General features: G+C 34.7%; 1 protein-coding gene across 11 annotated transcripts in view; it reads left to right on the plus strand.

Annotated features, from left to right (window-relative positions):
* Ccdc171 (coiled-coil domain containing 171) overlaps positions 1-25,711 on the plus strand; it is a 454,917-nt gene that overhangs the window by 318,127 nt on the left and 111,079 nt on the right. The window lies entirely within an intron of this gene.

Raw genomic sequence — 25,711 nt, forward strand, 5'->3', positions numbered from 1 at the left:
ATTCTCTTGATTTGCTTCATTGTCTATTTAAAAAGCAAAACAGAAGAGAAACAGCCCAGATGCTGGAATATACCATTTTGGAGAAGACCAAAAGGAAAGAAATGGATCCCCTTGACTCAGGAAGAAATTAAAGTGAGAATTGAAACCCACAGAGAGAATTAAAAAAAAGAAAAGAAAAACTTAAACCTAAGGCGGTAGCCAGATGTGCTTTCAACTGAGTCCGTCTTACTTTGTGAAAAGTGCCACTGGAATCCGGAGAAGGTCACAGTGAAGCTGGGGGTTGGCAAGCCCAAAGGCATCCGTGGAAGACATGGTGGAGGAGATCAGCGGAGCAGAGAACTGCACTGGCTTGCCATGTGTGGGGGCATTCAGTTCTCCTATGGGAGTAAGCGATTGGCTGGGCGCTGTTTTGGAGTTGGGTAGGATAAGCCTGGAACTAGAACTGCAGATGGCTTCATTCAGCCACTCCTCCTGTAGAGAAGATTGGTGAAAGTTGCTTGGACTGAGTCCCGCCCCTGTGCATGATCCAATAGCCAAGGCCAAAAAACCAGCCCTGCCCATGTGGCACACATTAACTTGGTGAAGACTCTCAGTGTTTGACCAGCTGAGAAGTGGGGAGCCAGCCTGTCCTGCCCTGCTTATACTCCAGTAATCACCAGCAGATTGGGGAGAGCAGTAATCCCTAGCCAACATGCTTTAGAACAGTTATAACCAATACAAGAAGTGCTGGGGACCCCACTATTCACTTGTCTGGAAGAAACTAGGAACATGAGAGGAAGAAACAAAAGGCAGTCTCTAGCCTCCAACTCAAGCAGTACTGGTCCAGGAGAGGTAAACACAAAAGAGATCAGGAGTTGGACAACTGCAGTTTCTGAAGTGACAGCATCTTACGTAAAGACACACCTTCATGAAACTATGACAGAATTTAAAACAGAAATGCTAATACAAGTAAAGGAAGATATAAAAAAAATAATAAAAGAAATGCTAAGCACTTCTGAAGAAGAAACGGAAGAATAGAGGGCATAGAAAAAGGAGGGAAACCTTCAATGAAGAATATAAAAAAATTTAGTATACATGAAACACATTCAAAGAGATTACCAGGAAATTAAAAACTTCATGAAAGCTGGCAAAACTGCTTGAAAGAAACTAAAGATAGACTACCAAACCTCAAAGACAGGTTTGCAATGCGTGATCCCGGAAGGAAAGATCTCTTAAAAATAACAAGGAACCAGGAAGTAACAATACAAAGGCTAGAAGATGATAAGAGGATCTATAAATAATTGCTCAGGCTACCAGAAACAGGAATAAAACAAAGCAAAATATTGGATTTCAAGAACAAGCAAAAAAAAGAAATCCCTCACAGTTGTCACAGTGTACATTGCTGTCCTCCAAACAGATGCCCAGATGTCATGGTTTATGTCTGTGTCCCCCAGGCCTCATGAGTTTGCATTGTGCCTTTGTGAATGGTTCATTGTCTAGTGCTTAGATTGATGGTGTCACATAGGGGTGGAGCCAGGATGTGATGTAATGGCAGGAAGAAGATGTGTCTTGCTCTTTGCCGGTTCCTGTTTGCTGTTGGTGGCGGCCATGAACTGCGGCCCAGTCATGCCCGCCTGCCTTGGAGCCAACTGAGTGTGGACTGAAACCTCCAAAACTGTAAGAAATAAACCTTTCCTTTCCCAACTTGGGCTTCAGGTATTTTGTCTCAGCAAGGAGTAAAAAGTAACTAAGACACCAGACCATCAGCTCAAGGCCTGCAAAGTCAATCAAACAACTTAAGGATCAAGCTATTCCTTTCACCTCAGCTGATATCTTACTCTCAGCCCTAGGAACCAGCCAGTGGCTGGGGTGGGAGTGGTGGGAGGAGGTTTCCCAACCTGCATACTAGCTGGTTCATGGGAGGGCATGCTTTGTCCTCTTGTCCAGTAGTCTCCTCCTGATCCCCATGGCCATGCCTGTTTCACAGGAGGGTGGGCTTTGTCTTCTTCCCGAGTTCTATTTTTTCATTTATTCTGCTCTCAACTTTACTTCTTTCCTTTTTGCTTTAATTTTAGTTTACTCTTTTTTTTCTCCTACTTCCCTAAATTGAAGGGTTAGGTTATTGGTTTGAGATCGCTCCTCTCCTCTCCTCTCCTCTCCTCTCCTCTCCTCTCCTCTCCTCTCCTCTCCTCTCCTCTCCTCTCCTCTCCTCTCCCCTCCCCTCCCCTCCCCTCCCCTCCCCTCCCCTGCACTCCCCTCCCCTCTCCTCTCCTCTACTCTCTTCTCCTCTCTTCTCATCTCTTTTCCTCTCCTCTCTCCTCCCCTCCCCTCCCCTCCCCTCCCCTCCCCTACCCTCTCCTCTCCTCTCCTCTCCTCTCCTCTCCTCTCCTCTCCTCTCCTCTCCTCTCCTCTCCTCTTCTCTTCTCTTCTCTTCTCTTCTCTTCTCTTCTCTTCTCTTCTCTTCTTCTTCCCTTCTTGTCTTTTTTTTTTAATTTTGGTACCAAGAATCAAATTTAGAACCTCATGCTTGCCAGGCAGGCACTGGGCCCCTGAGCTATATCCCCAGCCCTTGATCTTTCTTCTTTTTAATGTGGACAATTATAATTAAAAGTTTCTATCTAGGATAACACTTTCCTTATATTCTACTTTGATACATTGTGTTTCTATTTGTGTTCATCTGCATCACACTATTTTCTGATTTCCTTGTGTATTTTTCTTCAATCTGTTCATTGAGTATATGGCTTAATTTTCAAATATTTGGGTATTTTTCGGATATCATTTTTTATTTTAAATAGAAAAACAAAAATCAAGAAACAAACAATTAAAAACAACAACAAAGCAAAATGATGACGATGACAACAGCAACAAAACAATGACAACATAGGATTTCAAAACAAAGTGAAATGAATTTAGCTGTGGTTATTATATTACATGTTGTTATCCACAAAATAATTGTTAAGTCTACCAGAGATAGGCATGCAAGATGGATCAAATGATAAAATTTCCCTTTGAGCAGTTTCTTTCCCTTTTACTGTATCTGTTGTAACTTAGGGATCTTACTTTCTTTTTCACTTTTTTACGCTAGTGAGACAATGTTGTATTTATACATGCAAGTCTGATTTATTTCACTTATGTATATGATCTCAAGATGCATCCATTTACCCATAAAAGCCTTGAGTTTATCATTCTTTATGGCTTATTAATACTCCATTATATAAAAATATCACATCTTTTTTATCCATTCCTCAGTTAATGGGCATTTGGATTGTTTCCAAGATCTGGCTATTATACATTGTGTAGCTATAAACATGGGTGTACATATATTGTTGTGGTGTGATGTTTTCAGTTCTTCTGGGAAAATTCCCAGAAGTGCAATAGCTGGGTCAAATGGAACCTTTAATCCTAAGTTTTCTAAGGAATCTTTAGACTGATTTCCACAGTGTTGCGCCAGTCTGCCCTCCCACCAAGAATGAAGAAGTGCTATTTGTATTTCTTCATCTGAGAAGTGTGTATTCATTTCAGATGCCCATTTTTGGATTGGGCGTTTGACTTTGGGAGGCCTGATATTTTTTAGTTCTTTATATGTTCTAGATATAAATCTCTGTCTGAGGGACAGAGGGCTAAAATTCTTATTGTGGGTTTTCTATTCACTCTTTTGGTAGTTTATTTTGAAGTACAAAAACTTCTTAATAAGATGAGATCACAGTTGTTGATTCTTTGAAGTACTTCCCGTGTGGTGTACTTTTTGCTCATGAACTACTTGTGGTGTACATTTTGCTCATGTCTTCAAGGTTTTTACCTACCTTGTATTCCAGTAGATTTAGTGTTTATGTTTTAATATTTAGATCTTTGATTCATTTTGACTTTAGTTTAGTATGGTGATAAGCATGGGTCTAGTTTATGTCTTTGGCATATAGAAAGCCAGTTTTTCCTCCATCACTTGTTAATGAGACTGTCTTCCAGTGAACATATTTGGCCCCTTTGTCAAAGATAAGATTTCTGAGTGTGTTTATAGTTATGTCTGTATCTTCTGTTCTGTTCTATTGCTCCTCAGGTCTGGTTTTTTGTTTTGTTTTGTTTTTTGTTTTTGCTAGAATCATGTAATTTTATTATAATAGCCTTGTGTTATAATTTGAAGTTTGGAATTGTGATGACTCCTGCTTCCCTTGTTGTCTAGGTGTGCTTTTGCTGTTCTAGGTCTCTTATGGTTCCATACGAATTTTAGGAATGTTTTCTCCAGATCTGTGGGATACGCTAATGGTATTTTGATCAGGATTGCATTAAATCTATATAGCAGTTTTGGATGTGTGGCCATTTTCACAATGTTGGTTTTCCTATCTATGGGCAAGAGATATCTTTCCATTTTTATGAATTCCTCTTCAATTTCTTTTCAGAGTACTGCAATTTTCAATGTATAAATCTTTTACTTCCTTTGTTAGATTGATCCCTCAGTGTTTCATTTTTTTTTGATGTCATTGTTAAAGGTGTAGCTTCCCTAATTTGTCTCTCAGTGAGTTTTTTTTTTATACAGGCATATTATTGACTTTTGAGTTTTGACTTTGTGTCCAGCTATGCTGCTGAATTTGCTTATTATGTCTAGAAATCTATTGGGAGAGTTTTGAGGGTTTTCTATGTAGAATATAATGTCATCTGTAAATAATTATAACTTAAATTCTTCCTTTTCTATCTTTATTCTTTTTATTGCTCTCTTATGTACTTGCCGTGCCTAGTATTTCCATAGCTATATTGAATATAAGTGATGATAGTAGACAATCTTGTCTTGTTTCTGATTTTAGAGTGAAAGGTTAAAGTTTTCACCACTTAATATAATGTTGATTGTTGGTTTGTTATGGATGACTTCTATCAAATTGAGGTAAAGACCATCTATTCCAATTTTCTGTAGGTTTTTTTTAAGCATGAATGAATATTGAACTTTATCAAAAGGGTTTTCTGTATCTATTGAGATGATCATGTGATTTTGTCTTATTCTGTTATGATGGTGTATTACATTTTTTGATTTGTGTATGTTGAAGCATCCCTGCATTCCTGGCATGAATGCCACTTGGTTTTGGTGTATAATCTTCTTGATGATTTGCTGCATTCTGTTCGCTAGCATTTTATTGAGGATTTTTGCATCTATGTTCATTAGAGAAATTGGCCTGTAATTTTCTCTTTTGGTTGAATCTTCCTCTGGTTTTGCTATCAGAGTAATATTTGCCTCCTAGAATGAATTAGGGCTAATTTCTTCACTTTTAGTTTCATTACAGCACTGAAGGGGTATTGATATCAAATCATGTCTAAATTTCTTGTAAAATTCATCTGTGAATCCATGAGGACCTTGGTGCTTTTTTTTGTTGGTAAGATTTTAGTTATGTTTTCAATTTCATTAACTGATAATTGGGTTAAATTTTATACCTTCTTGATCCAGGTTTGGTAATTCATATGTTTCTAGGAATCTGTCCATTTCTTCTGTGTTTTTGATCCTATGAGAGTAAAGATTTTTGAAGTAAGTATTGATGATCTTCTGTATTTCCACAGGTTCTGTAGCGATTTCATCCTTTTTATTTCTTATTGCATGAATTTAAGTTTTTCCTTTCCTTTTTTGATGAAGTTGGCTAGAGGTTTTTCTGTTTTATTTCTTCTTTCAAAGAACCAACTTTTTGATTTATTTTTTGTTATATTGGTACTCTCATTTGTGTTAATTTTTGCTCTTTTTAATTTCCACTCTTCTTTGAGTTTGACGTGTTCTTTTTATTCTAGATGCTGAAGTATAGCATTAGGTTGTTTATGTTCATTATGTTTTCCTGACATGAGAATTCCCCATGGTAAATTTCCCTATGAGTACTGCTTTCATTGCATCCCACAGGTTCTAGTAAGTTATATTTGCATTTTTGTTTGATTGTATGTATTGTTTAATTTCTTCTTTAATTTCCTCTCCAACCCATTGGTTGTTCGGTAGGGTGCTATTTAATTTCCATGTGTTTTATGGTGTTTTGTGATTCTTATTGTCACTAATTTCCAATTTTAGTGCAATATAGTCAGATAATATGCATGGGATAATTTCAATTCCTTTGCATTTACTTAAGCATGTTCTGTGGACAAGTATATAGTCTGTTTTAGAGAATGACCCACATGCTGCTGAAAAGAATGTGTATTCTGATGTTGTTGGGTGGGACACTGTGTATACATCTAAGAAGTTCATTTGTTCACAAGTTTGATTCAGTTTTATTATTTCTTTGTTGATTTTTTTATCTAGGTGATTTATCTCTTTTTGACAATGGAGTGTTGAGGTCTCCTATTATAATTATTGCTTATTTGATTTTTTATGTCTATTAATATCTGTCTTACATAGTTGGGTGCTTCTGTATTTAGTTCATATATATTTATGATTGTTATCTCTTCCTTTTGAAGTTTTCCCCTAACAAGTTATGTAATGACCTTCTTTATCTCTTTTGATCATTCTTGGTCCGAAGTTCACAATATCTGCAAACAGAATAGCTACTCCTGCTTTTTTTTCTGGGTTCCTTTTATGTGGAGTATTGTTTTCCATTTTTTGACTTTCAGTCTATGACTTTCCTTTTGAGTTAAATGTGTTTCTTGTATACAGCATATTGTTGGATTTTGTTTCTTGATCCACTCTGCCAATCTTTTTCTTTCACTGGTGAATGCAGGTCATTTACATTAATGGCTTATAAGTGGCATGTATTGGCTTGTCTTTGTCATGTTATCTTTCTGCTGTTGGTTCCCTACTTTTCCTCTCTGTTTAATTGCTTGTCCTGTTTGTTGGTTTTTTTCTGTTGTTCTTGGAATTGTAGTCATTTTTACCTCTTTCTAGAATGTCTTTCAGTATTCTTCGTAGGATTGGATGTGTGGTCAGGAAGTTCTTCAGTTGTTCTTTGTTGTGGAAATATCTTATTTCTCCATTGATTTTGAGGTAGTTTTGCCTGGTACATTAATCTGGGTTGAAAGTTGTTTTCTTTCACTATTTGAAATACTTTGTGCTCTTCTTGACTTGATGGTTTGTGTTGAGAAGTCTGTCATGATTCTGATGGGTTTTCCTATAAGGTGATTTGTTTCTTTTCTTTTACAGCCTTTAATATTCTGTTCTTGTGCTGAATTTCTGGGATCTTGATTATTGTATGCCAAAGTGTAGATTTATTTTGGTTATAGCCAATGACATCCTATATGCCTCACTTATCTATATGTTGGGTTCTTTTTTATGTTTGGGAAATTTTCTGCTATTACTTCTCAAATAGTCTTTATGTCATTTGTGTTTTCTCCATTTTTTTGATACCCATCAACATTATATTGTTTGTGTCTGCATCATTTTTCAGCTTTTGAATTGTTATTTCCTGATTCCTTGTTATTTTTAAGACATTTATTTTTTCATGATCTCTAGCTACAATCCTGTCTTCAAGGTCTGAGAATCTGTCTTCAATTTCATTTATGTGGTTTTGCCAGCTTTCAATGGAATTTTTGATTTTCTGGATATCTCCTTAAATCTGTTTCATGTATTCTAATTGTTTCCTGTATTGTTCATTCAAAGTTCCTATCATTTTTCTATGCTCCTCTATTTTTTTAATCTGGGTCTTCTCTGGCTATACTCACCAATTCTTTCATTATGTTTATCACTTATGTTTTTACCTAAGACATTATTTCTGATCTGATTTCCTTTACAACTTCCTGGAGTTGTTTCTTTACTTCCATTTCTGTCATTTCTGAAACTTCATCCATGTCTATGTCTCCTGTACTAAGTCTAGAAGTTTGAGAATGCATTTTGTTCTTTTGTTTTGGCATTTTCCTGAGTTCCTCTGATTTAGTCAAATGCCAAGTCCTAGTTGCTTCCTGTGCTGGCAGCCTGTTGGGCAGCAGGACTCACTGAAGGTTGCCAATGGCTGTGGGTTTCTGGGTATGAACTCCTGGTCCCCAAGGGTTTCAGATATGGTTCCTGGCTGTGAGACGGTTACTGGATGCAGATTCCCAGTCCGCATGGGCCTCACCAAAGGTTCCTGCATGACTGTGGGTTTCTGGGGGCAGAAACATGGGGGCCTCAGACATGGTTCATTGCGGGCCTCAGACATGGTTCTTGGGTGTGGGAGGATCACTGGTGCAAGTTTCCAATCCCCGCGGGCTTCACTGAGGAGTCCCGGATGGTTGTAGCTTACATCGCATGGATTCCAAGGTCCTTGTGGGCTTCAGTGATATTTCCAAGGTGTGGGCAGGTTGCTGGGCACAGACTCCCAAACCCTGTGGGCCTCAGGGAGAATTCTTGGATGACCGTGAGTTGCTGGGTGCAGTTTTCCAGTCCCCAGGAGCCTCATTTATGGTTCCTGGGTGTAGGCGGGTTACTAGGAGCAGCTTCCTAGGCTCTGTGCACCTCACTGTGGGCCCCTGAATGACCAAGGGTCTCTGGGCACAGACTCCCAATCCCCGTGGGCCTCAGAGATGGTGCCTGCATGTGGACAGATAGCTGGCTGCAACTTAGCATTCCCCAGGAGCCTCACCTGTGGTTCCTGGATGTGGGCGGGTTACTGTGTGTAGCTTCCCAGTCCTTTGGGGCCTCACTGTGTGTTCCTAGATGAAAACAGATTGCTGGGCACAGACTCCTGATTCCCACAGGCCTCAGAGATTGTTCCCATGTGTCTCAGATGTCTTTCGCCAGTGAGCTTTAATTTAGTTCTATTTAAATTGAATACATAAAATGGTTGATTTAAATTCCTTTATCAGCTTGCTGTATGGTCCAGAATATGGTTTGCCATGGTGAATGTTAAGTGGAAATTTAAAAAGAATTCCTTCTAGTTGTTAGGGCTTGTATCTAGATGTCCCCAGCGAAGCTCATGTGCTCATGGGTGAGGGAAGAGGCTGAATGATGATGAGTATATTAAGCGTGTGTGGTACTAGATTAGTCCACAAATTGGGATTAAGGGTTTGTGGTACTAGATTGGTCCATTAATTGGTGGAGCATAGTTCTGGGTGTGACTGAAAGGATTTCCTGAAGACAGAAGCCCTACTGTAGGTCCAAACCAATAGGTTTGAATGAAATTACATGGAGAGGGAGGCTGTTGCTTTGCTGCTTTTTACCAGCTCTGCCATGGAACAGTTCTTCTCTGTGATGCCACTCTTTCATGCTGCCCTGCCTTGGAGACAGCTATGGCCTGAAATCTCTACAAACTGTGAGCTGAAATAATCTTTAATTTTGATTGTTGGGTATTTTGTTTCAGCAATGCAAAAAGTAATACACACTAGTATTGTGTCTACATGTATTCTCTACATGTCTATAATGACTAGTTGCTTTCTAGTGTTGTTCAAGTCTTCTGATTCTTTTGTCTAGTTGTCCGTTAATCCATTAATGAAATCTCCAAATAATATTGTTGAACTTTTTCTGTTTAATTTTGTCAGTTTTTGCTTCACGTGTTTTGAGATTGTTCGTATATGTCTATGAAAATTGTTGTTTCTTAATAGATTTGTTCTTTCATCATTGTATAGTGACTTTGTTTCTCGTAAAACAATCTTAAGGTCTCTTCTTTCTGATATTAGTTTAACTACTCCATTTCTCTTTTGGTTACTGTTTACATGGAATGTCTTCTTTATCTTTTGTAAGTTTTAATCCATTTGTGTTTTTGTATCTAAAATGAATGTTTTTATAGAAATTAATTATATTTTTAAAATCTGCCATTCTCTTTTAATTAGAATTCAGTAAATTTAGATTTAATATAATTAGTGATATGGTAGTTAGTATTCTGTTATTTTGTTCCCCATATACATAATATATATGTAATATAGATAACAATATATGTATATATATTAATAGGGAAAGTCTTCTGATATTTTTCTTTTTTCCTCTTACCTGTTTTGTTCCTCAGTTCCTCTATTAGTGCTACCCCTTTTGTGTAAATGAGATCTTTTGTAGTGTGTCATTTTGGTTCCCTTATCCTTTGTTTTACTATCTATTTTTCTTATTGTTTGCCTTGGACTACATTGAAAATATTAATTCATAGCCTTTTAGTTCAAATTAATTAAAACAGTGTCAATAGCATAGAAAATTTTATTCTTACACAGTGTTCTATCCTTTCTTTTTCTGTCATTGTCAAAATTGCATCTTTAAACACTATTTGTCCATGAGCAGTTTGTTTGTTTATGGAGTTGTCATTTAAATATGTAAGAAAAGGTGTAAAGAGAAAATATACATTAGTAATAATATTTATAAGTATAGTTACCTTATGAGTGTTTATTATCTATTTATGTGGATTTGAGTTGTAATCCAGGGTCCTTTCATTTGAGATTGAAAGTTGCCTGTTAGCATTTTTTTTTTTAATTGGGAAGATGTAGTGGTAATCAACTCTCTCACCTTTTGTTTATTTTGGAATTTTAAAATTGCTCCACTAAAATTTTAAAAGTTTCATTGTTGTAAGAACACTAACATGATGTGTATCTGCTTAAAAGAATTTTTATGTATAATACAATATTATTAACTATAGGCACAATGTTTTACATTAGACATCTAGAACTTACTCTTCTTGTGTAAATGAAACTATAAGCATTGATAAGCAAATTCTCATTTCTCCCGGCCACCCTCAGCCTGTATTAACCACTATCTAACTCTGTACATCTATGAATTTAAATTTTTTGGATAACTAGTGTATGTGGAATCATTTAATATTTGTACTTCTTTTACTTAGCATAATTTCTTCTAGGGCATTCATACTATTACATATTATGGGGTTCCTTCTTTTTAAAGGCTGAATGATTTTCCATTGAATGCATTTACCATATTTTATCTGTTGATAGAAATTTAGGTCATTTCTGCAGCCTTACTGGTATATACAGGGATACAATGAACACGACAGTGAAAATATTCTTTGACAGTTTGACTTCAGATCTTTTGGATAAATGTGATTATTGAAGTAATTTCTATTTTTAATATTTTGAGGAAATTTCATACTGTTTACTGCATTGGGAAGTATAAAGTGATACCTCATTGTGGTTTTGATTTTCATTTCCACTATTAGTGACATTGAACATCGTTTTATATACCTGTTGGCCATTTTTATGTCTGTTCACATCTTTTGTCCGTTTTCAATCAGACTGTTTGATTTTTTATTTATACTTTTAAACTATTAAACTGTATTTTTTAAGAAATTAAACCCCTTATCAGATATATGGTTTACAGATATTTTCTTCCATTGTTATAAGTTGTTTTTTCACTGTTGATTTTTCTTTCTTTGTTGTTCAGAAGCTTTTTTACTTTGATATGATCTATCTTGTCTATTTTTCCTTTTGGTATCTTTGCCTCTGGTGTGATACCTGTAAAGCCATTGCTAACACCATTATCATTATGTTTTTCCTCTGTATTTTCTTCTAGGAACTTTACAGTTTTAAATCGACTTTGAGCTGTGTTTTGTATATGGCTTAATGTACCAGTTTTATTCATCTGTATATAATACCCAGTTTTCTTCAAACCACTGTTCTTCCCCCATTGCATATCCCTGGCACTCTTGTTAAAGAACAATTGACCATATATGTGTAGACTTATTTTAAACAGTCTACTTTTATTCCTATTGGTCCCTACTTTGTCTTTGTGTCAGTAACATATTGTATTAAATACTATAACTTTGTTATGTTGAAATCAAGAAGTTTATGCTTTCATTTTATTTTTTCTATAACTTGTTTTAGTTACTTAGGGTGCTTTGTGGTTCCATAAGAAACATAGACTACTTCTTTCTGTCTTTTCAAAAATGCCATAGAATGTATCATCTGTTTTTCTATTTATCTGGCACTTAGGATTGAACCCACACATGCTAAGCAAATTCTTTACCACTGAGCTATTCCTCTTAGCCCCACTATTTCCGTTGTTTATTGAACTTGTAGATTGTTTTGTGTAGCATAAAGAATTTGGCAACATTAAGTCTTTAATAAGCATAGAATATCTTTTTATTTCTTTTTGTCTTTAATGGTTTCTATCCTTGTTTTGTAGTTTTTAGTGTGTATTTTACATTGTTAGTATTTTATTCTTTTTGTTGTTATTATAAACACTGTTATTTTCTTAGTGTTTACTTTAGAGATTATAATTAACATTAGTCCCTAACAATCTAGTTTGAATTAATACCAAGCAAGGATATTATATATCTAAGAATTTAGAATACTCTTCTGTATAGAGGATTCTTTATATAATATGATGCCATCTGTAAAAGAGGACAGTATTACTTCTTTCCAATTCAGATGCATTTTACCTACTTAGTTTTGCCCAGTTCCTCGTCCTGGGACTTCTAGAACTATCCTGGATACAAATACCTAAAGTTGATATGATGGAGACCACTACAAAGGATTTTGAATAGGGTTTAAAATTAACCAATTGGCTTTCTGTATTACTGCCCCCAGGCCGAGGATTCATAGTAAGAGAACCTCTATGAATCACTGGTCCCAGCTGAGGCCTGTGGTAGCCTGTGATTCTATGAGGCCTCAAACGACAGCTGAGAATACCTAGCTCAAAACACAGTTAACTGGATAGAGACTGCAGCTGCAGGTGTCCTACTTCTTTGGTAAATGTCAAGCTGGAGCTAATTCTCCTAATTAGCATAATTATAAAATTTTTATTATATTTTTCATATTTTTATAACAATATAATAGAAAATTAACATTGGTTAATATATTATGTATTGTTATCTTCATAGTGTTTGCTCAGGTTAGTAGATATAGGCATACAAAGTTGATCAAACAGTATAAGCACAAATTGTTTTCTTCAATGAACCAAGAGAAATTAGTATAACTGTCTTAGCTATGTGGTGTATATGTATTTTCCTTCCTTTTCTCCTTTCCCCCATCCCAGTTCTTTCCTTTTTAGCAGTTTCTTTCCCTTTCACAGTATCTATTTGTTATGGATTAAAAACTGGTGGTTAATTTAATGCCAGCTGGATTACATCAGTATGGCATTGAGCGAAGATGCTCCACCTGAGGAAAGTTGCCAGGATAAAGAGGTGCAGAAGAAGGGAGGTGTTGAGGCATTGAGGTGTTGTGGCATTGTGGGTTCTCCTATGAGTTGCTGTTTGAGCCGTTGGTTCTCCTGGAGAAGCTTCGATCCTCACATTGAGCATTGCTTCCTGGCTCCAGAGAGGAAGATGTGTGCTGCTTGGTCTCCAGATGAACTCGTCTCGCTGCTTCCTGGCATGTACCTGACTGTGCTTGTCGGGGGAGGAGCTTGGGGCCTCCGTGTTGCTGAGGATGCCTATGGTGCCTTTCAGGACAGCCCTGGTCTTTGTTGTGAGTGTGACTTTCTCGGCTGTAGTATAGAACCCTCATCCCACTAGCACAGCTCCTTCATCCTGCTGGCATAGACTTTCTGGCTTTCACCACTGACCCTTGGGCCTTCCTAGGATGGATCCGTAAAAGAGACTGGCGTGAATTCTTTTTGTGGGCTCTGGACCTCCAGTTGGACTCATGGGAGGCACTGTCCTGAGCTCTGGGTTCTTATCTGGACTCATGTGGGACAATGCTATGGGATTTGGCTCTTGACTAAATAATCTATGTCTTTGGTGTTGCAGATAGATTTCCTGCATTTTCCTGTGTTAATTCCCGGTGACCATTATAAAAATAATATTATAAACTCCATGTCTTTATCCTAATTGTTCTCTGTGTACAACCCCTAACTACAACACTATTGTAGATTTTCAATCTAATTTTCTCTTTCAATTTCTTACACTAGGGAGACGCATAGTAATGTTTACATGAGTCTGATTTGAATGGACTGCCAAGGCTTTACTCAGTATCCCCTTTGTTTGAAAAACAAATAAACATGGTCTGTCGTCCAGAAGAATTCTTTATCTCAGGTCCTAGAGTATCTTGAATTCTGCTAGAGGGTTTTGATCGACTTGGAACCCTTAAATCATAGCACTTGTCTCTCTTATTTAATCATTTGCTGTCCACTTGTTGGGAGTGTGTGGGCCTGATCAGTTCATGGTACTGATAGCCTTGTCCTGTTCTTGATTTTAGAGGAAAAGCTTTTAAATTTTTACCATTAAATGTGATTTTAGCTGTGAACTAGCATATTCCATATTTTACTATGAACATTATGTATTTAATGTTATTCATGTGCTTTTCTTCTGTTCATAATTTAGTGAGAGTGTTATAAAAGTATTGAATTTTGTCAAATACTTTGAATATATTGAAATAATCATGTGATACTTAGTCTTTATTCTCTGTGGTATGTTACATAACGTGGTTTTGGTTTGTTGAATTATCTTGGCATACAAGGAAAAATTCCTTTTGATTATTTATTGTGCCATTGAATGTAGTTATTAATATGTTGAAGATTTTTTTACTTCTATATTCATCAAGAACATTGGTCTTAGCTTTCTTTTCTTCATTGTAGTTTTTGTATCAGGGTAATAATAACCTTATAAAATACATTTAGAGGTTGCTATGGTTTAGATCTAAAACATCTCCCGAAAGTCATATATTCAGAGATGAGGTTTCATCAGGTGATTGATCATGGGAATGCTATACTTAATCAGTGAATTAATTCATTAATGAGTACATAGCTGAACAAGTTGTTAGGAGGTAGAGCCCAGATGGAGGATGTGAGTCATTGGGAACATACCTTTAAAGAAAGGGTCTCCGTCTCTCTCTCTCTCTCTCTCTCTCTCTCTCTCTCTCTCTGTCTGTCTTTCTCTCCTCACTCCCTTCTTCTCTCTGCCTCCAAGCCAAAATCAAACTTTTCTCCTTTAAGTCGTGGGTATTGAATATTTTGAAAGTTGATTAATACAGAAATGTCTTCTTTTTCAGTTTTTTGGAAGAACTGATGTTGATACTTTTAAAAAACATGTTCACAATGGGACTGTAATTCATATGTCTTACTGCCTGGTGTCTTGAGCCACCAGTAGTACACACATGACTGCTTGATGGGACAGTCATGTCTATAGCACTAGTGATTCAAGTCAAAAGGAATGTGTTATGTATTTAGTAGAAATAATGTGAAATCATTTAGCCATGGGCTTTTCTTTGTTGGAAGGATTTTGACTACTGAGTCAGTCTCTTTACTATTTATAGGTTTATTCAAGATTTTCTTTTTCTTCATGGTCAAGTTTTGATAAGGTATATATTTCCAGGAATTTGCCTATTTCTTTTCTAAGTTGTCCAGTGTGTTGGTATATAATTATTCAAAATAGCCCCATGATCTTTTGTATTTATGTCATCAGTTACAATTTCTCTTTTCTAATTTTTTGCTTCCTCGTTGACTAAAGATTTGCCAATTTTATTTATCTTTTAAAGAAACCTCTTAGTTTATTGATTTTATGTATTATTTTTAGTTTGTATATTTTATATATCTCTGTTCTAATTTTTATTGTTTTCTCCTTCTAACTTTGGGCTTTGCTTCTTTTTCTGTTTCCTTCAGAGGTAAAGTTAGGTTGCTTGTGTGAGAGTTTTCTCCTTTTTAAATGTGTCTGTTGATTGCTGTATTTCTTTGCTTCAGCATTATTCTCATGGAATTCCACATATTTTAGGATGCTGTGCTTCATTTTAATTTTCTATTTTTCTTTTTGATTTCTTCCTTTTAAGTATTTGTTCAAAATGTTCATATATTTGTGAATTTTTTTACTTTTAAAAGTAATAAAAATGATATAGAACTTAAAGAAATAGGAAATTAACACTAGTTAATCTATTGCATATTGTTATCTTGAAAGTAGTTGTTCAGATTACAAGACTTAGGCTTGAAAAAAATCAGTCTCAGATAATAAAAACACAATTCTTTTTTGATGAACAGAGATTAGTAGTACAGTTATCTAGCTTGTATATATTTACATACACATATGTATATATTGTTTGTGTGTATATACATATGTATATCTATATATATGTATATATAATCTTTCTTTTCTTTGTGACTTTTAAAGGTTTTTTTTTTCTTTTGTTCTTTGTTTCTGGTTTCATTTTATTGTAGATTCAAAGGATACTTAGGGTGATTTTAATACTCTTAAATTTATTAAGACCTCATTGTGACCTACCATATACTGTATACTAGAAATAAAGTATGTGTAGTTGAAAAGAGTGTGTATTCTGCTGCTGTTTGGGAGACTGTTTTGCAAATGTATGTTAAGTCAGTTTGTCTATAATGATTTTCTGTCTGATTGTTCTGTTCACTTTTGCAAATAAATCTATGCTTGTATTTTTGTCCTTTCTAGCTCTGTCATTGTTTTATAAGTGCTCTAATATTAGGTGCTTATTTATTTATAAATATTATAACTCTCTGATGACTGACGCACTGTATTATCATACATTCCTACTTTATCTCTTGACAGCTTTTGACTTACAGTCTATTTTGTATGATGTAAATGTAGTCATTCCTGCTCTCCTGTGGTACCATTTGTACAACTTTTATCTTTCAAAAAATCTGGAAGAATTTGCACAAAATATCTTTTGCCGTTCCTTTACTTGTAGCATATGTATCTCCTTAAATCTAAAGTGAGTCTTTTGTAGATAGTGTATGTTGAATGTTGTTTTTAATTTATTCACCCATTCTTTTTGACTAGGATGTATAATCTATTTGCATTTAAATTAGTCATTAATAAGGAAGGATTTACAAGTGCAATGTTCTTTTCTGTTTGTCTAGTAATTCTTCCCTCTCTTTCTCTTCTTTTGTGTATCATTGATTTTATTTTTTCTTTTATATTTTATGTATTCATTCTTTTGTCTTCTTTGTGTGTAACATATAGGTATTTTGTTTCTGGTTTCCATTGAGCATATGTAAAATGTAGTTATAATTCTTTTAGGCTGATAACCGTGTAGCGGTAATTGCATACAAAAACTCTACATTTTGACTCCTCTTTCACACACACTGTAAATTAGTGAAGTCTATGTTTACTCCTATTTATGTCATATATCTATTAACATATCTTTGTTCTAATTATTTTTAAGAATTTTTTCTTTTGATTTTTATATTACAATTCAAAGTGATTTCCCCACCACCGTTAGAATGAAATACAGTATTCTTTACTGTTTATATATTTACCTTTGCTTATGAATTTAATACTTCCTTATGGTGGTATGCTGCTAATTTGACATCCTTTAGCTTCTACTTAAAGAATTCCTTTTAGCATTTTTGAGAGGCAGTTCTAATAATGATGATTTCCCAGTTTGTCAGAGAAGTCTTTGCATCTTCTCAAGTTTCAAAGATAGTTTTGACAAGTATGATATTCTTGGTTGATATTTTTTTCTTTCAGCACTTGAGTCTTTTCTACTACTGTCCTACAAGGTTTTGGCTAAAAGAGTCTCCAGCTAGTTTATTTAGTAGGAGCTATCTTTTTCACAATAAGTTGTTTTTCTGCTTTAAAAATTGTCTCTGATTTTTTGACAGTTTTCTATAATGTGTTTCAGTGTGGAAATCCTTGGTTTCACTTTCTTTGTGCTTTGTGGATCTGAATGTCTATTTCTTTTTCCAAATTTAGCAAGTTATCACTTATCATTTTTTTTGAATCAACTTTCTGGTTCCTTTTGTTTTTCTTATTTTTTCAGTCCCATCATTTGTATATGGGCCTACTTAATGATCCTCTGTCAGTCCCTCAAGTCTTATGCAGTTTTTCATATTTTTCTTCCTGGTTAATTTGAAATAACCAATCTTTAAATTCATGGACTTTCTTCTGCTTTTTCTAGTTTACTGTTGAGCCCCATCTGTTGAGTTTTAGTTCAGTTTTTCTTCTAAACCAAAGTTTCTGTTTGATATTCTCTTAAAATTTCTTAGTTATCTTGGCCAAGGTGTCTGTGGGCTTCTCAAATCTTTTAGTCCACAATGCTGTATTTCTTCTTAAAGTCCTCAAAATTCTACAGTGTAATGAGTCCCATTAGTGCTCAAGATGGTCAAGACAAAAGATGTTTCCTTGGATAATACTGGATAATATTCAGAAAAGTTGAAATATTAAATGTAAATTTGAAATATTAACTTCAAGCGAAAAGATGACATTCCCCAAGACCCTTTCTTCATGCCGAGCCAGAGAGCACATTCTAGTTCAAACAACTGCATCTGTTTTCTGTTTTCCCCAGGAATCTTTCATTTGTTGGGCCATATTAGTACTTCAGTTTAGGTGATACCAAAAATTCACTTTGGAGCTCTTGGAAAAGTTAGGACATTGAAGGAGTGTTGGAATGTTCTAGCCATTTCCTTCCTTAGATAGAATTTGGGACCAAGAAACTGTTTATATGATGCTGTATTGGGACTGGAAATGATTTATTAGAATGTTTTAAATTTTCCTACTGGCTTCAGTATGGCTAGTTTTGTGTTGCTTAGGGTGCAGAAGCCTCTAACCTAGTTTCTGGAATTTTCTTGAGTGAAATTGATCCCTGTATTGGTGTTGAACTAGTATATCATGGTGGGAGGGAGAAGGAGAACCCCAGGGTTTCCTATTCTACCATTTTCTTGTTGTCACTTTCTTTCAGTTTTGAAGGATACAAAAGTCAGATATGGAACTCCTGGATGACAGATTTTTAATTCTTTTTCCTCCCACTTTAGAACTTTATGTTACTTCCAAAATTTTTACTTGATTTCTGTTTATATTTTTAATCTCTTTATATTTTCTATTTTAGAAAATATTATCTTCATGGTTTCCTTTAACTTCTTAAGCATATTTAAGATGATTAAAGATGTGTAGGAAGTTCAGTGACAAAACTGCTCAGAGGCAGTTGCTTTTCTTATGTGTAGATCACATTTTGTTTTTGCATTTATAATTTTTGTTAAGAGGCAGATATTTTGAATATTTTAATGTAGCAACTCTAGAAATTTGACCCCCCCCCCAGCACCAGGGTGGTTGTTGTTTATTCTGTGTGTCATTTAGTGACATTTTAAAACTTTTTTTATAGTCTGTCTTTTGTCATATTTGGTTTCCAAAGTCTGTGTTCTGTTCGCTTAGTGATCAACTAGCATTTTGACAGATTTCATTAAATATGGAAATTCAGGTATTTTTTCCTTGATTAAACTTTCATCTAATAACTGTAAACTCAGTTAGTTTTGAGGTTCAAAAATGTGATTCTGATACCTTTTGCTATTTTGCTGCTTATATGAAAGGGTAAGCTTTGCTGTGTCTTATTCTACTATTTCCCCAACAGCAATCCTTAAAAGCATAATTTTTATTTTCCTAATAGCTTTCCAGCAGACTTCCACTATTACTCAAAATGCAGGGAAAAAATTTTTTTTGAAATCAAGATCATTTCCAAATATGCTTGAGTGTATCCATTTTGGCAAGGGGTAGGGAGGAGGTAGAATAATTATAATATTTAGGATAGGATGATGTCTTAGTGGGTAGAATACTGTCTGGATTATATAAAGTTAGATGTCATAAAATTATTAATTATGTGTTAGCTACTAAAAAGGGTATAACAAAAATGTCTCAATATAGCTGAAAGTGAAGTAAGAGTATTTAGTTTATAGGGATATAGTGAAAAATGGAAAGATATTTTTGCAGTAATTATTTGTGCAGACCAGCTAGATTCCTGAGGGTTTTAGAAAGAGTTTGGATCTTACAAGTTTAGATAGATGAGTAACTCCCCACACGTGATCATAATTTGTCCTATAAATTTTAAGGGTGCCAGTGAATATTCATTGAGAAATGTTAGTGTGGCTTCAGTAAATCATTGTTATGATTTGGATATTGAATGTCCCCCAAAGTTCCAATGCCAAAGTCTTGGTTGCCAACCCTGGTCCTTTTGAAAGGTAGTAGAAGCATTGGTAGATAGGGTGTAGATCAGTTATCCCACTGTGGCACATAAACCATAAGTTTGCCACCACTGGCCTAGAGCAAGGACATTGGATCATTGGAGGCTTGAACTTGAAGGGGATGTTGAACCCCTTGGCCTTTTCTTTCTCCTCTCTTTGTATCCCAGCAACCATGGGACGAACAGATTTCCTCAACCATGTATTAGGTTGCGGCAGGTCCAAAACAATGGGATCAAGAGACCATGCACTCAAATCTAAGAAACTGTGAGTCAACATAAATCCTTTCCCTTTTTAGTTGATTTTTTCAGGTATTCTGTCACACTGTTAGAAAGCTAACACAGTCTTCTAAAAGATAAAACAGTAAGTCACAATCCAGAAACATCAAAAAGTCGACTTAATTTCTATAAATAAATATTATTGGAGCAATAATTAGGAAGTATAGGAGTTTTTACTACATAGTTTGGGGTTTATTTTTTCAGTGATGTTTCTTAAAAGCTTTACTTATCAGAAAACACAGAACTGAGATTTTAGGCATGTGCCACTATGCTCAACAACAAATGCTTTTGGAGCATATGTAACGTACATAAGAACTGTATCAGCCTCTGAGGAGTCATATATCATACATACATGTGTCATACATGACATAGTATCACCCTGAACAGACTGATAATTTTAGCAGACAATGATGGTCTATATGCATCCACAAGATGCACTTTTCTACATCCATATTGATAAGTTACTCATCTATGGAGCATACTTAGAAAACCCAGAGGTAGGCTGGCAGTTTCTAAGAAGAAAATTAGTACCTGAGTGGGTCCTTGAAGTATGACAAAAACTGAGAATGACATGCTAGCAATGAGTAGCATGAGCCCGTTCATGAAAGCATAAACAGATATTCTCAGTTTAACAGCAAGTATAATATATAAGGCTCAGTGAGACAAGTAGAAGCTAGGTCATGGAACTTCTTACCCTGCTAAGAAATTAGAATCTTATTGTAGAGGTAATGGTGAATAAACTAGGACTTAAGCTAGGTTAGATTCCTTATTGAATTTGAGCTCCAGAGAACAGATTTTTCAGAGTAGCTGCAATGAGAAATGAAGATGATTTTTAAGAGCCATAAGGCTTGTGAGTAGAGAACTCTATGTAGGGGATATAGAATTAAATTACAGGAAGGTTAGTGAAGGTTTGAATCAGGATAGTGATTGCACACAATGTCAAAGGAAATGATACAAAACTTTTTCAGTAAAGTGGTATATGGAGATGAGAAAGAATCAGGACAGGATGATTCCCATGATGCTCTTAACTGATGCTGAAATATTAAAAAATAGACCACTTTCTAGACCTTTTTAAGTAGCTTTTTAGAAAGTAGACAATAATGTTTTGGAATTACTGACTTTGAGGTAAAGTCTGAATCTTACGGAAAAGTCGGGGCTAAAGATAAAGGTTTCAGAGTAACCTAATACTCTGGTAAAGAAGGTGGTATATCATTTGAAAAGAGAAAGAAAACATTTTAGATAAGTGGGAGGCTAGAAAATACACTTTCAGAGATTAATTATGCCGCTAGTTTTTGAAATCCTCGAGGGATAAAATTGTCCTCTTAGTTTTCATATCCTCCTCATCTATCATTGTGCCTGGTACCTAGTAGGTACTTAGTGAATGTTTGTTGAATGCTTGCCATCAGGTAATTTCTAAACATAACTAAAGTCATTTTCAGGTACCAGCAGAAGTTTTGCTGATATTGGTACCTGCTTTGTTTATTTTATTACTAAAAATCGCATTTGTATTTGCTTTACTTACTCAAGAACTACAGGATAAAACCTATATTGAGTATCCCTAAGAAAGAGAGGTATGCTCACCATAAATTACAGGTATTGTCTAGTTTAATGCCTAAGAAAGATGAAAATTTCTATTCTAGGGTGGATTAGGAATGGAATAGAAGCAGATAGGATCTGAAAGATGAAGATACTGTGGAGCCAAATCTTTAAATATGATTTTATAACCTAGCTTGACCAGAATACATAATAAATATGTAATTGTATTTATTTTTACCTTTCAGTTCATTTATAAGGAGTAAGAAGACCACTGAATTTTTAATTTTTATAACTTAACAATATTTAAAAATTGAAGTATAGTCTTCTGCCTCTAAAAAATAATCATTGGTGATCCATCAAAGATGCTCTAAATATTACTTGTAATCTTTAACTCTCCATTCTCAATTTCTTGACAGTCTTGAAGATCAGCTTTGTAGGACACACAGGTGTTTACATAGCTGGCTTGATGATGACAACTCTGTTCATATAGGTTCCTTGTGCATCATGGTTAATGTTGTTTAGTGTCATTTTGACCTATGCAAGCTAGAGATGGCACCCATGCTCAAGAGAAATTTATAAACTTAGTAAGTAAAGATAAGACACTGCAGAATGTCATATACATAGGCTTAACAGCTTTTAGCTTGAACAAATATGAATACTTTCAGTGTGCATCTGATTTTACTTTTTGAAATAATTTACCTTAAGAGAACTGTAGCAATTTATAAACATACTTTTCTGTTCACAAGTATGAGTTTTGTATTTATTCACATAGTCTAAGGTCATAGTAATCTGTTCATAGGGTGCATTTTGTCATACACAGACTTTAGGCCTACAGATTTATCATGGTGATTAGTGCCTCAATAAGATGTTTATGATTAAGTTACCATCTTGATAATATGATTCAGGTGGCCAGTTTTTTAGATCTTTAGTTGGTGTTTGACCCACTGAAATTTGACTTTCAAGAAATCAGTATTTTAGTTACATAATTATAATATGTAGGGTTATTGTTGTTGTACTCTTTCTGGTGACAGCATCTGGCAGCAATAAGGATCAATGGAAATGGGAGAAGATACAAAGGATTGGGCAGGCAAAAGAGCAACAAAATGGAGGCAAAGAATATAGAGATTTGTATTTGTATTAGAATATGTCTAGAAAAAGTTTCATTCTGAAGCATTAGAGGGCATACTAGATTGAAGTAAATAAAATTTTATGCAGATTAAAGCTATGGTATACCTGAGTGTGGTGGCACATACTTGTTTGTAATAATCCTAGCACAAGAAGAGGTTGAAACAAGACGTTTGCAAATTTAATTCTGGGCAAATTATGGGCAATTTAGCCAGACCCTTTCTCAACCCTCCCGAACCTCCCCACCCCCCAAAAAAAACCAAGAGTATGATATAAAGCCCTGACATATATTATGTAACTTTTATTCAGGGATTCGGAATTTAGGCAGTGTGCATGTCTTATATTAGTCTTGAAATCTATTTTAGTTTTTGTCCACACTATAACTTCTTCTGGCTTGGTATTGTTTGGTTTTTAAAAACTGGAACATTTATAGCTGTGCACAATAAAAGAGATAGGTTTACATTTTAAGACTTGATCAGTTTTTCTGGAAATGAGTAAATTAATTTCACAGTTGATATATTTAGCAGAAATAACTTTTTGTTTTATGGTAAAAGCACAGAGAGTAGATCCATAAACACAGATACTATCAATCATTTAAATAGGACCAAATTAGCATAAAAAGTATTTTAAAACTTTTTATTATTTTGAAATATTTTTGTGCCCATTTTGATTCTTTAGGAACTTTCATTTTTCTCTCATTTTCTTATGACTCATATAGAAATACCTGCTTTTAAAAATAAAGTGAAAATATAAACTGCTTTTGTAAAAAATCAAAACTTGAGTAGAAGTAATACATCTATTTTTTCTTTGTGCTTTTTTAAAATACCAAAAATTGTGTAGTGTTTTAGAATGTTATAAACTAAAATTGATATTTGAGATTTATATTGTGAGGGTCTACGAAAAAATATATGTTAGGAACGAATTACTGGGCATTTTAAAGTAGAAAATATTGTATGTATTTATCACTGATATTTATGTATAAATAAGAGTGAAAAAGGCACAGAACCCTAATTATAGGGTGAGTAAGCTCACATCCTGAGGTTCACACTTGCCTTCTGCATCCTTCTGAGCAGTCCCCCTGCCCTACCCTTCTCTCTTCCTTGTGTTTCCTTCCTGCTTCTTGGCAGAACTGTTACATTTTTGCTTGTTTTAGTGTCAGTTTTTTATATTCTCTCAATATGATGCTTTCACTTTTGTTATTCGTTAAAATAAAAAGATAATCCCTTTTCAGGATTTTTCTTTTAATTTTATTTTTTCATTGTTGGTGTATATTTGTGAGACATAACTGCATCCACCACGTCTTGATCAACTTTATTTTCCCTTCTTTCCTCCCACATGCTCCTTTTTCTTCACCTTTCTTTTTCCTTTCTATCTCTACATGCCTACCTTACTATTTCCTGCTATCTCTCTTACGTTTTGCTCTTTAAGTTATTTATATTTGGATTTCTCATCTAAGAGAAGCCATGTAATATTTATCAAGACTTTTCCAAAAACCTTTTGTAGAAATGTTTGAAGAATATTTTATTTTAGATGATAGCTTTCAAAGTTTCAGTTTAGTTGATCAGTGAAAACTCAAAATGTTAGTAAGAATGTTTGTGGCATTATACTTATTATTTATCTTGAGTCATTGTCTCTTGGTGACAGTGTCAAAATTCAACAGATATTTATAATAAATGGAAGTATTAAAATATCTGGACATTAAACAGTATGATACCTGTAGTCCCAGTTACTTGAGAGGCTGAGGCAGTAAGACTGCAGAAGCCCAGGAGCTTGAGGCCATCCCAGGGAAACACAGTGAAACGTTGTCTGAAAACAAACAACAAAAACCCTTTGAAGCATATGCATGTTATACACAATGTACATCATTAGGTGTAGCACAAACCACATGGTTTTTGAAAGTTTTTTTCCAGTGTAGATAATTATTTAGTTTGGCAAGTTAATGTGCTATGAAGATATTAAAATGACAATAAATCATAATTTTAAGTGCCAAATGCCGTAGCTTAATATTGCTCGTAAAGTTTACTTAGAGAATGTAAAATGTGGTTTACTGTTCAATGTATGTCAAACTTCATGGATGAAGTATGGTGCCTGATATTAATCAGATTAAATGACCCCCAGTGCTTGAACTATGTGGTGGATTATACCTACATTGTTTATGTTTTTTTTTCTCCCCCTCTTTGCCCATATTAGCAATCTGCTTTTGTACTTCGACATCCAGGATTTCCCTAGTGAGTTTTGTCACAGAAAAAAGAGAATCATCAATATCGCAGTTAAACTTGACTTTCAAAGCTAATAGTATCTCATTTGGGGGCTCAAATTTAATAAATTTTCTTTGATTCTGGGTGAGTTTTTAAACATCAAACAATGAATTGGCCAGGGTGCAGTAAAATATTTAGATCTATTGACTATGGTTCAGAAGGGTAGCAGGCAAAACACTAGTGGTTTGATGTTGATAAATTCTTAGTACCTTAATCCACATTAATGTTTTCTTTTATCTGAATGCACTTAGGTGACAAAAAAGTGGGAGAGAAATTATCCATACATATAAATTGGTGATAAGAAATTATTCATACATATAAAATATAAGACCTATGGTATATATGTTTGTAAAGTATGATTTATTTTGTTATGCTATCCCAGTAAATTTAGCAACATTCTCATCATGACTGAAGACTCTTGAAAATGTTTCAGTTAAATATACATCTTGATTAGAACTCTAATGTGTATAAAGTACTCACCTGATTATAAAAATTGCATCATAGTATGCTTCACAGAATACACTTTGACATTAATGTATTGATGAAGTCTTAAGATCATTGTAGGAAATACAAAGATTCTCATGCCCATAGATTAAGATGAACAATTAAAGTGTCATGTATGTGTGTTTGTGTGATTTAAAGAAAACCTATACAGCATGATGGTTTTGTGAGTTGTTTATATTTCTTATGTAATTAATTCATAAAGTTAAATATATTTCAATTTCATATGCTTCCCAAGAATAACAGAAAAATGGAGAGTTAAAAATTTTTTTTGTCATTATATATAAAGCTGTCCAGGTAAAACTACAACTATAAATACCTTTATTTGGGAAATTAATGTT

This window comes from Cavia porcellus, unplaced genomic scaffold (genome assembly GCF_034190915.1).
Source record: "Cavia porcellus strain 051 isolate PalLab524CR breed Dunkin Hartley unplaced genomic scaffold, mCavPor4.1 scaffold_1, whole genome shotgun sequence".
NCBI classification, from domain to species: domain Eukaryota; kingdom Metazoa; phylum Chordata; class Mammalia; order Rodentia; family Caviidae; genus Cavia; species Cavia porcellus.